General features: G+C 41.0%; 1 long non-coding RNA gene across 1 annotated transcript; it reads right to left on the bottom strand.

Moving 5' to 3' along the window:
- Positions 1-654: 654 nt before the first annotated feature.
- LOC144535048 (uncharacterized) lies at positions 655-2,715 on the bottom strand. The gene is made up of 4 exons (XR_013503635.1): positions 2,701-2,715; positions 2,295-2,390; positions 1,067-1,224; positions 655-897 (listed from the first exon to the last, which is right to left on the bottom strand). It is a non-coding gene; the product is annotated as an uncharacterized LOC144535048 (long non-coding RNA).
- Positions 2,716-6,071: the final 3,356 nt, after the last annotated feature.

Genomic DNA, 6,071 nt, shown 5'->3' with positions numbered 1-6,071 from the left:
ACTCATAGCAGCCATTAAATCATGAACTATCTTCACCTACAATAAGATGTATTTTTACTGTAATAGTAACTGAATGGTGTCATCTGTGAGCACCAACCTTACAACCTTACAGGACAATTCCGCGCAAAATGGACCTAGGAGTTAATAACACGTGTACTGATTTGAACGTTCTCTGGGATTTGTTTTCATGCTAATCGAATGTGTCTGTAGCTTGAAACAAGCTAGCGCAAACTGGTGATTAGCTACAACGCTAGCCTTCAGGGGCACTGGTAGAGAAGATAACACCACACTTCAACGGTAGCATAATGAGGGTCCCTACATGTAAACAGAAGCATTGAGAACTTCAATGAAGTGTACAGACAGTTTATTAAAAAAGATAGATTATAAATGCAGTCGAACGACGAACACCGTAACCAGTAACCAGTAACCAGTAACCAGTAACATAGCCCAATGTGGGGACCCTCATTATGCGACCGTGGAAGTGTGGTTGCACGTTCAGTTAGCATGAAAACATATCCCAGAGAACGGTCGACTCGGTACACATATGTTAAAAATGTATCAGTAGCTTGATGTGTTCAAAATGCAGCCAGGAAAAATAAATCTACAAACTATTGGTTGGAAAAAATGTCAAATAATGTACTTCACAACCACAGATTGCCTTTCATCTATGTTTTTTATTGTCATTTTTTTTTTTTTGGATTATATTCAACTTTATTGTCATTGTGTACAAGTACAACGATAACAAAATGCAGTTTGCGTCTAACCAGAAGTGTAAAAAGAGCAGAAAGGTGCAACGTGATATACAAAGTATAGACATGACGAGACATATAGGGCAGTGTGGATAGAAGTGTACAGATGATTCCATTGATAGGTTTTCAGGTCATTTTAGGTTTTGTCCTACAAAACAAAAAAAGACTTTTTAGACAAAGACAATTATTGACATTTAAAACTGATATTGTGGAAGTGTAATGCTTTAACATTTAAATGCAATGATTACATATAGTGCAATCTTTAAATTTCTCAGACAAAACACTCTTCCTTAGGAGAGATTGTTGAACATAGTTACCTAGTGGTTCGTTCACAGTCTTTCCCACTTTCACCGTTCCTGCTACCACCACTGCTACCACCACTGCTGCCACCACTGCTGCCCCCAACCCAAACCATCCTATAGCCCCCATGCTTAGGACCAAGGTAATATTGATCACCATGTGATGAGCGGTAATCCTAAAAATGAAAATGAGAACTAGTCAGTATCTGTACTCACACAGTGCAGCATTACAATATTTACATTGTTTTGATCATGCAGTGACATTTGGAACAGACTTTCATTCAGGATGAATTGCAAGTGGCTATAGCCTCAAACACTGCTTATTTAGCTGAGATGAGACCATAACATAACATGAAACTACAACACTCAAACTGTGTAACAGTTAATAAAGTCAAGCCCTGCCTGACCTCGTGAGAATATTGCTTAGTACGGCTGGGTGATATGGACCAAAAATCTTATCTCTGTATTTTTTGGCTGATACATGATATATATCTCGGCATTTTTTATTAAGTGGGCTAAATGTTCAGTTGTAAGTCAAAGCCACATTTATTAAAACAGACTCCAAATAAAATGCAACAACATGGTTTCATTTCCTGTTTGAGAGAGAGCGAGAGAGACAAAGGGACAGAGGGAGAGAGACAGACAAACACACAACCGTGGGAATTTAGTTTTTATATTTTAAATTATGTTTTATATTTGTGTGGGGAGGCCAGGCTTCCTTTGGCCTCCTAGAAAAGGAAATGTTGAAACACTGATGAAACAGCTATACAACTGAAGTTAGTTGCATCCATTACAGCTCTTCCGTGTTTGTGGCGGCTGCCACAACAGAAAGTTACCAGCAGAAAACACTGGTAGGCCTACTGGTACAGGTTTTCCTCCCATGCTTAACAAAATATACAGCCGTGTTAATAACAATTACAACACTGTGTGTGTGTGTGTGTGTGTGTGTGTGTGTGTGTGTGTGTGTGTGTGTGGGGGTGGGTGGCCAGGGCTGCGCGGAGAGTGAGAGGCTTTACAGAAGAAATTGGTCAAGTAACGCAACATTAGTACAACACAGTATTGTCTAATCTGACATTTCGTTTGAAAATATATATATATAAAGTAAAATATCAACATATCGCCCAGCCGTATTGCTTAGTTTGTTCAAAAAGCCAGTGTAAGCACTGTGTTATTGTAAAGCCCACCCATTAATAATGACACACAAACAGTAACTTATCAACTATAGCTGAAGGTTAAATGATCTTACATCTTATTTGTTATTTCTCTCTTCTCAGTCGGTAACAGCTGTCTGTTCAGACACCATGTGAAGTTTTGGGGTTTCCCTTCAGTGTGACCGTCCTTCCTGTACGGATGCCAGAAGGGGTGTGTTTTAGCACATTGCAGCAATAAAAAAAAAAGCAATACTTGATGAGGCTATGTCTGCCACATTACAGTTTTTAACAGTGGTGTAGGAACTGCTTCAATGTTTTACTTAAAGTAAAAGTAGCAAATTCCAGTGTAGAAACACGTAATGAAAGTAAAAGTCTGAAAAAAGAGCTCACTTGTTATCATCATATCTGAAAGTTTACAGGTTTTTAACACACAATCATATGCATTTGTTCTGGACAATCTACATATTTATTTTGACATATATCTGAAGTAGTACTGCTTACACAATGCTGTCAGCTTACAGTATATCATTTCCGTGACATGGAAAATCTCTAATATGCAGTGACAAGGCTGTCCTCTCACTCATTGGCCGTGAGACTCTCACACCACACCTCCACTTTCTCACACAGAGAACCTTTTTATAACTGGGTTAACCCTTTGAGGAGCAAACAACAGATACATCTTCACGCAGTAAAATGCATCCTGTGTCACTTACTACTGTAATTTCTAATCAGTTATACTGTTGCTTAGTCTTTCTTCTGAATCTGGAGTTTCTTCTTTTATACAAAAGTATCAGACAGAATGTCTAAACAGTAGGTTTTGATTTGTGCACATACTTTTGACCCTGCTCACACCGTGAGTTGTTTGTTCCTCTATGATAACCACAGTCGGTTCAAACTCCCCCTAACCTCTCTTTCTTTGTTCATTCTGACTCTTCTGTGATGTACTGAACCGTCTTTGCGCAAAGAATAAAGACTTGACATACTTGTTGACTGAAGCTTTATTTCAGATGTCACCAATGTGTTAGAATATCGACAGATGTTTGTGGTGTGATACAATTAGTTTTCTTGGGACTCACACTACAAAAATACAGTTATAACCCAACAAGCCCTCCAAACCATACGATGATATGGGTCGTTAGTTCCTCCCCTCTAATACGACCCACAGGAGTGTTTCATAAGTGAGCACCCCCTAGCGGTGAAAGGAACTACAACCTCGTATCTAAACCAGAGAACGTCACGGTTCTGAACGTAAAGGTCGCAGTTTTAAACACGTCTTTAACGTTGTGAAACAGTCGCAGTTGGGTTATGTTTAGAACCCAAAACTACTTAGTTAAGTTCAGAAAAAGATTGTTATTTGGGTTAAAATCAGACGTTACGTCACTTCCGGTTAAATACATGACGCAGAACGTGACGTTCGTATAGTAAAAAACTTTTTCACAGTCACAATTTGGTTATGCGTTGCCAGACCCTCTTCCACATTTCTGTAGAAGAGGGTCTGGCTATTCCACACAGCATTCTGGGATGGGAGAAAATCTAAATCATGGGCGGCGCTAGGCGCTGCACGGAGCAACGGTGCCTCTGCTAAATAGCCTCAGGAAGGAACTTGTTTTGGTGGAACATGTGTACGTTCAAAAGTAGTTTTAGTCGTGCAACAGAAAACTCCGATTGGACAGATAGTCTAGCTAGCTGTCTGGATTTACCCTGCAGAGATCTGAGGAGCAGTTAACCATAGTCCTCACAAATCCACCAGAGGTTAGAACGCCAACACAGAGACAGAGGAAGGGGACGGACATCCGGCCGAAATGAAGGAAATCCAGCGGAATTCCCGGCGGTGCCTGAACAATCCTGGAAATGGAACGTCGTGGATTTAGACTAGTTATGTTAGGCACCAAAATGACTTGGTTTAAGCTTTAGTGCGTAACTTTTTGATATTGATAAATGTCCGTTACATTCAAGCCGTCGCCAAATAAGTTGCTACAAAACTAATTAAGACCATCAGCTCCACACAACTCGTTACTTCACTACACATGACGCTGAAAGTGACGTTCCTTAAGTTAAAAAATAACTTGTTTCTATTTCTTTTCAAACGGGACATACCCTGGTCCCCTGGGGTAAAGTCCTCTGTTTATTTGACCCCAACCTGTTTTTTGAAAATTTCACACTGATCTCATGAAATGGCGTATGTATGACACGCCAATTCATGTCATACATACGCCATCAAGACGCATACTTGCTTTTTAGGGTGTTTATCAACGCCGTTTGGCCTCCATTGACTTACATTACCTTATGATAGCATGTGAATTTCGGTCGGGGTGGTGGATGGGTACAACACAGGACTTTCACCCAGGAGAGCAAGGATCGTGTCCCGCGTGTCACGTTTCCTAAACTCAACCGTCGGTTTCTTTTCTTACTAAAGCCAACCCCGTTCTTTTCCTAAACCCAACCGGTTGTTCTTTTCCTAAACCCAATCCGCGTGTCACGTTTCCTAAACTCAACCGTTGCTTCTCGCGATAACACGGCAAGTGGTGTGTATGTTTACGCCCGCTGTGTACAGCGTAGACATACACGCGGATAGCTCAAAATGCGTAGATAACACGCCACTTGGAAGTCGCCGTGTATGTTTACGCGAAGTCATGATGTCATGTTGGAAAATTTGGCGCTCTTATACTTTGTCACCTTACTTCCTGCTTTGCTCCCATCAGAACTACTACGGCCACTAGAGGGCGCCGCCACTGGAAATGTAAATATAGGTCGTAATCGCTGCTTGAACAAACGACACCTGGGAGCGTTTCTCGAGGGAGGCCGGTCTCTAAAAACCATGCAGGCACAATGAAGAAAATACAGCACACAAAAAAACATGAATTAGATTTTTCCCCAATAAATTAAGTTTATTTGTCAACAGTTGGTTTTACATTGTAGTTAGCAGGAACCATGCAGTCAAGCTCTTTATGGCCAGTACTAATAATAAAGATATTCCACATCACAGGTCACATACAGAGTTAAATAAACACAAACACCAAGCATCCCTCCCTCTGCACGGTACACCGAGGTTTCACACCTTTACATATATACACACGCTCAACTCAAACCTTGCTTCGAAACTGATTTTGTTTCTCGTTTTATTTTTTGTTGCATGTTTTCTTCACCTAACTGGGAAAGCAGTGGTTTTAATAATTAAAAAAAAGGTAGAAGTAGTAACAGTAGAGCAAGGCACACAATTATATTTGAAAGATTTCCAACCCTATTTTCTCTTACACACACACACACCAATCCCCAAACCCCAGCGCCACTGCTGTGCTCATCATCGTTTCAGGAAGTTGTCTAGAAAAGAAAAAAAAGAAAACAATACATGATACAGTCGTGTACGTACGTACAGCAGTATTAATAACACCACACGTCCCCACCGACATTCATCAACATCTACACAACACCGCTTCAGCTTTCGCCAACTTTGGTCGTGTTGCATAGATAAATATGCTGTCTCGTTTTTTATTATTTCTCATTTTTGGACTCATGGTTCAGCCCTCAGTTTGCAGACGCTGCTGCCACCCGAGAGGGGAAAGGTGAAGTTCAGAATGTACTCAGGTAGAGATACATTTGATTTGATGGGTGTGAATATTATTTTCATCGATTCAGACAAGACATTCTCACTCCCATCGCGTCAAAAAGCGACTCTTGGTCAGGCGCCTTTGGCGTTTGTTACTGACGTAAAAAGTCTCCTTAAGCGACATATTTTGATACGCTTGATTGGGACTCTTGGCGTCATTTTCTGACTCTCTCGGGACTCGCGCCTAGCCCTTTGGCATCATATTTTGATGCGCCTGGTCGGGACTCTTGGCGGCAGTTTTTGACACGCTGGGTCGGGACCCTTG

This window comes from Sander vitreus, chromosome 20, assembly GCF_031162955.1.
Source record: "Sander vitreus isolate 19-12246 chromosome 20, sanVit1, whole genome shotgun sequence".
Lineage (NCBI taxonomy): Eukaryota > Metazoa > Chordata > Actinopteri > Perciformes > Percidae > Sander > Sander vitreus.
The sequence above is the reverse complement of the archived record's forward strand: the minus strand, read 5'-3'. Positions and strand labels throughout refer to the sequence as shown.